Source organism: Rattus norvegicus, chromosome 7 (assembly GCF_036323735.1).
Source record: "Rattus norvegicus strain BN/NHsdMcwi chromosome 7, GRCr8, whole genome shotgun sequence".
Classification (NCBI taxonomy): domain Eukaryota; kingdom Metazoa; phylum Chordata; class Mammalia; order Rodentia; family Muridae; genus Rattus; species Rattus norvegicus.
Window position 1 is genome coordinate 98,790,490 of NC_086025.1, and position 6,773 is coordinate 98,797,262.

The 6,773-nt window shown below is 37.8% G+C and overlaps 1 pseudogene; it reads right to left on the reverse strand.

The window, feature by feature from the left end:
* Positions 1-314: 314 nt before the first annotated feature.
* On the reverse strand, positions 315-3,097 carry Hspa8-ps9 (heat shock protein family A (Hsp70) member 8, pseudogene 9; annotated as a pseudogene).
* Between the last annotated feature and the right edge of the window lie 3,676 nt (positions 3,098-6,773).

Below are 6,773 nucleotides of genomic sequence, written 5' to 3' on the forward strand. Positions count from 1 at the left end.
TGGTACTGGGAATTTCATATGAATGACAAGTGGCAGAGAAGCAGGAAATGGAGAAGAGACATTCTCATCAATGATATAGAATGGTGAGCTGGAAAATTTGTCATGTGAGATCTCCCCAAGTACCATCATCCTACATTTCTGAATTACTCCAGTTTATAGCAAATGAGATCCACTTGGTAGAAGTTCTAAAGAAGTCAAGAGAACATTGTTCAGAGAACAAAGCTGAATCTGCTAAAAAATCAGAACACTTCCCAAGAATCTAAAGACTATACAACTCTTTATTTTTTGGTTAGATTTACTTTTTGGGGGGCCTGGGGGCGCTGCCAATTTAAACAGTTTTATTATTACATATTTCTTCTTTTGGATCCCTGTGGAGCAACTTGAACTTACTTAATCCACCTCTTCAATGGTGGGACCTGAAGAAGCACCACCAGATGGAGGAGAGACCCTACCAGAGAATTCCTCCAGGCATGCCACTAGCATTCTGGTACAGAATGGTAATGACAGGGTTGCAGACTTTCTCTAGCTCTTTCTTTCTTTCTTTCTTTCTTTCTTTCTTTCTTTCTTTCTTTCTTTCTTTCTTTCTTTCTTTCTACATTTTTTCTTTTATTGGATACTTCTTATTTACATTTTAAATGTCATCCCCTTTCCCAGTTTCCCATCCAGAAACCTACTAACCTATCCACCTCACTCTGCTTCTCTGAGGGTGTTCCCTCACCCACCCACTCCCTCCCAACTCCCTGCCCTGCAATTTTCCTACACTGGGGCATCAAGACTTGATAGGACCAAGGCCCTCTTCTCCCATTGATGCCTAACAAAGCCATCCTCTGCTACATCTGTGGCTGGAGCCAATGTCTATTCTTGTGTACTCTTGGGATGGTGGTTTAGTCCCTGGGAGCTCTTGGGTGTCTGGTTGGTTGATATTTTTCTTCTTCTTATGGGATTTCAAACCCCTTCAGCTCCTTCAGTTCTTTCTCTACCTCCTCTATTGTGTACCCCGTTCTCTATTCAATTGTTGGCTGTGAGTATCCACCTCTGTATTTGTCAGGCTCTGCATAGCCTTTCAGGAGACAGCTATATCAGGTTCCTGACAGCATACACTTCTTAGCATCAGCAATAGTGTCTGGGTTTGGTGTCTGTATACAGCATAGATCCCCCAGGTGGGGCAGTCTCTTTCTGCTGGTGTTCAAATTCTTTCCTTTTGCAGTCTTGTTCTTATCCAGCCAGCTGATGATTTCATTTCACTTGTCAAGAATCTTCTGTTTATCCTCATCATGGATCTTGCCTTGAAGTTTCTCATCTTCAACTGTTGCTTTCATGTTGAAGGCATAGGACTCCAGTGAATTCTTGAAGGAAAGCCTTTCTCTCTGGTACTCGTCCTCAGCTTTGTACTTCTCAGCTTCTTAGACAATGTACCCAATATCCTCCTTACTCAAGCAGACCTTGTCATTGGTGATGGTGGTCTTTTTCTCCTTTTCTGTGTTCTCATATATGGCAAAAACATTGAGGCTGCCACTGGCATTGATGTCAAAAGTAATCTCAATCTGAGGAACCCCATAGGGTACTGTAGGTATACCTGTGAGGTCAGATTTTCTAAGAAGGTTGTTGTCCTTGGTCATGGCCCTTTCAACTTCATACATCTGAATGAGTACACCTGGCTGGTTGTCAGAATAGGTGATGGAAGTCTGTGTCTTCTTGGTGGGGATGGTGGTATTGTGCTTGATGAGGACTGGCATGACTCCACCAGCTTTCAATACCTACAAAAAGAGGAGTGACATCCAAGAGCAGCAAATCCTGAACATTCTTAGACTTGTGTCCAAATAGAAACACTGTCTGGACAGCTGCACCATAGGCAATAGCTTCATCGGGGTTAATAGTCTTATTCAGTTCTTTTCCATTGAAGCAGTCTTGAGGAAATTTATGAATCTTGGGGATTCTGGTAGAACCACTCACCAAACAATATCCTGGATCTGTGACTTGTCTAGTTTGGCCTCTCAAAGGGCCTTCTCTACAGGGACCAGTATGCCATGGAATCAATCAGCATTCAATTCCTCAAATTGAGCCCGGGTACCCGGGTAATGGAAGTATAGAAGTCAATTCCCTCATAGAGAGAATCAATCTCAATATTGGCCTGGGTGCTGGAGGAGCAGGTGTGCTTGGCCCGCTCATAGGCAAGCTCTCTTGTTCTCACTGATGTCTTTCTCATGCTTTTGCTTAAACTCAGCAATTAAATGGTTGACCGTTTGGTCGTCAAAGTCTTCTCCAACCAAGTGGGAGTCTCCAGTTGTTGATTTGATTTCAAAAATCCCATCCTCAATAGTGAGCATTGACAGTTCCCAAGTCAAAAATCAGCACATTCCTTTCAGCTCTGACCTTCTTATATCTAAGCCATACAAGCATTAGCAGCAGCAGTTGGCTCATTGATAATTCTGAGTCCATTGATGCCAGCAATAGTTCCAGCATCTTTTGTTGCCTGCTGCTAATAGTCATTGAAGTAAGCTGGCACTGTCACTATGACATTGGCAACGGTCTTTCCAAGGTAAGCTTCTGCAATTTCCTTCATCTTTGTCAGAACCATTGAGGACACTTCCTCTGGATAGTCTTCCCTTTGTATTTGACTTGGACCTTGGGCCTTCCTGCATCATTCACCACCATGAAGGGTCAGTGCTTCATATCAAACTGAAAAACAGCATCATCAAAAACATTTGGCATCCAAAACTGTGTTGGTGGGGTTCATTGCAACCTGATTCTTGGCTGCATCCCCAATTAATCATTCTGTGTCAGTAAAAGCAACATAACTCGGTGAGGTATGGTTACCCTGGTCATTGGCAATTATTTCCACCTTTCCATGCTGGAAGACACCCACACAGGAGTAGGTGGTGCCAAGATCAATGCCAATTGCACATCCCTTAGACATGGTTGCTTGCATGTACTGATGAGACCACACAAATGCCCAAGAACTGCCTCCACATTCAATGAGACTCTAGATTTATTTTTTAAAAGACTGTGTGCTATAATAAGAACTTCTCAGGCATGGCATGCCTAGTAATGCAATTGTAGCACACATACCATGGTAGTAACCAACAACTTTCTGCTTGGATATAACTTCAGTCCACAAGATAAAACCCATACCTGGCACCATTACTGGGCAAGGAACCTATAGGTAGACCAGTTATTGACACTAAAAGAGAACCTATCACTATTATCCTGCTAAGTGGACAATATTAAACTAACTCCTAATGACTTACAATTATACCCGTAGATTAATACATCCTTGAACGTTCATCAGAGAAGCATCTATTTGTAGTAAATCAAGACAGAGTCTCATAACTGGTCAAAGAGCAGAAAATGAGATTGCAGAATGTTCAACCCTAAGTGGTACATATATACTGTACCCTTTCATCCCAAGATCAGCAACAACTGTGGAAGAGGGCTTGGAAATGTGGCTGATGACAACAATGAAAAGTGTCTTCTGCACTTAAAAATGCAGCTTTACATTTGAAATCACAGCAGTTGTATCAACATGCCCAAGAACTGTGAAAGTTTAAGACAATCCCAGCATAAAAAATGAGGTTGGGCATGAAGTTTCACAACTATCCCCGGAGATAGTGGCATCTTTAGCTACTGGGAGAAGAAGGGTCAGTTTTCTATAAGATATAGGTCTTATAAGATATAGATACAAGACTATACACTCCAGTGGAAGGCCACATATTTCAAAATATTGTGTCATTAATCTTGATGGAAAGGGGGACAAAAAATTAGGTGGGAAGCAAAGGGAGACTGGATCTTGGAAAGGTGGGAGTATGGTCAAAACATGTACAAAATTCTCAAAGAACTAATTAAATATAATCATAATGATGATGAAGAGGAGGAGGAGGAGGAAGAGGAGGAGGAGGAGGAGGAGGAGGAGGAAGAAGAAGAAGAAGAAGAAGAAGAAGAAGAAGAAGAAGAAGAAGAAGAAGAAGAAGAAGAAGAATTTGATGACTATAACTAAACCAGGAGAAAAGAAAACAGAACAGGAATTGGAAAGTTATCAAATGTATGTCCCAGGGAGAAAAGTAATCAATAGCAGAAATCCATATAAAGGACCCTACAGGTTTGCCGAAAGAAAACCTTGTGTTACTAAGGAACATCAGAAAATGACATAGAGAAGTGGGGTGAATGTGCTATGCTGAGCCAACACAGGTAAGTTATCTTCCTCACCTTTCTCCCTCAAGCATCCTGTGTGTGTGTGTGTGTGTGTGTGTATGCACACGTGTGTGTATATGTTTATGTGCATGTGTGAAATACTTCAGGTTCATGAGACCTTACCACAGTTCAAAGATAATTTATGTGAATTTAACACATCATTAGTTCTGTGTGTTTTCTTGGATCTCATTGATGCTATTTTCAGGTGAATAATTGCTAATTTAATTTTTGCTGAGGGAATAATATAATATTCAAATTCCTGTGTGGGAAAAATAAGGCATTAATGGCTAGACAGACTCAGGTTTCCATAGTAACATATTGCTCTTGAGGATCAAGTAGGATATTAAAGCAATGATTCATTAGATGGTAACAGTTCAATATATATATATATATATATATATATATATATATATATATATATATATATATATATGAGAGAGAGAGCATCAGTAATGTAGCTCATGATTTAAAGTTTTTACTGTTTCTTCTAGAGAAGTGAAAAGTCTTATCTTTTAATGTAGTTCACTTTATAAAAATTATTTCAAACCTGTAGCTCTAAAATTACTCTTCAAATCCTTTTCCTTTATATAGATGAATATATACATGTCTGCTCATTTACCCACCTATATACCTACCAATATCTTCATTTGTTTATTTTTTTAATATACCCACCTATTCATTTATCCACCATGAGTGGCTGCTCATCATATAGAAAGAGAGTAAAAAGCTTGAAAATCGATAAATAACTCTGTGTACCAGATATGAATGTCAACTGACATTAATTCTCTTAGGTTTATGATCTCATTATTCCATTACTTTGCATCAAGTCTCTTCAGAAATGCTCTTTGCTTTACTTAGTGTTGGCTGTTGATCCAGCCATGCTCTCATGTATACTCTTCTTTTATACTCTTGAACATTAATCTACTAATTCAAGTTCCACTGTGAGTGATATAGTTTCTGTCCTCTCAGACCCCACTCAACAATGTAGGAAAAAAATTAGTCCCATGCATATTTTGTGATATAGCTTTTCAGTTATATGCCTTCAACAACTATTTAAAGTGGGTCAATAGATCCACTGTTGACTCATAGTAGACATGAATAAGGACTTTTGTATCTTATTATGAATAGCATTGAAATCAGGCAGACCTGTTTGTGTATCCCACTCTATCCTCTATCAATTACTTATATGTCTATGAAACATAAAGCTTCTTTAAACCTCATTTTTTAATCTAGAAAAATTAGATTATAGTCAATAGTTGTTATTTGATAGACTTGTAAAGATAAAGTTAAGGGTTAATTGACAATAATGATTACCATTGTTGATGGCACAGTGTCTCAGACTATATGTTCCCACTCCTAACTACATCATTCTAGAATGCTTCTTCCTTCCTTCCTTTCTTCCTTTCTTCCTTTCTTTCTTTCTTTCTTTCTTTCTTTCTTTCTTTCTTTCTTACTTTCTTTCTTTCTTCCCTGTTGGACTCCTTGAAGTATTCTTAAAATTTTGTTAAAAACTTCTGACACACCTCTACTGGAAAAATGTCTTTAATTTACTTTGTTTTAAAACAGTCAAAATAGTATAGTCACACATACAATGGAACACCTTTGTATTCTATAACTGTCTATAAGTATATTTCATTGTACTCATTTTCTGAATTTTAACTGATATAACTTACTTGATTTTCCTTGAAAACAAATAAAAATGCTCCATTGTTTCAATAACTTTAATATACAGCATAGTGTTCATAACTTAATTAAAAACTCAATAAATTGCATAAATGAATTTAGTAGGTATTGTTATTTGATATATATGATATGCTAGATAACTTTTTTAGTAAATAGACAATATTATTGACTTCATGTTCATAAAAGATACATATCTATCTCTTTACCTTGCTATCTTCTTGGAATATTCCCTGTGTGTGATTCACAGCTGAATCTCTCTGTGCCCCAGGCATTTCCCTGATGGGAAAGATGTATCTTCTTACCTCAGTATCTTCATAAAATGTTCCCTAATATGATTATGACTCAGAACTGAATCTCCCTGTATCGCAGTAATTTCTCTAAGCCTAAGGAAAATACTTTACTTAAGTGTATACCTCCTTCTCAGAGGCATCTCTGATTCAAGTGACTGGTCATGTCAGTGGTAAAAAAGTCCAAATTTATCACAATTTGTGAGCAGCAAAGCTGTAGACATTATAATACAATAATCTGAAGACTTTTCTTTAAATACACTATAGTTTTGTTTCTTTTAAACTTGCTTCCTACCTCTCTCATGGGTTTTATTCTGAGAATACTCACATAATTAGCAACTTGTCTATCAAGGCTTCAGATTTGTTTTCACAGAAAGGAGACTATATACTAAAACGTGTCATCCATTATGTATTTACCCCTTTCCATTCCTTTCTTGAATTCCATTTTTATCCTATTCGAGTTAATTTGGATAATGAGCTTTTAATATTTGTAACATAAGCAAATAACATAAATATATTTTCACTTTTATTCTGGTTTGTTACTATGTAGGTAATAAGAGACCCATGAAGCTGACTTAGACCTTTATAACCTCATAATCAGGCTTAGTTAAGCTA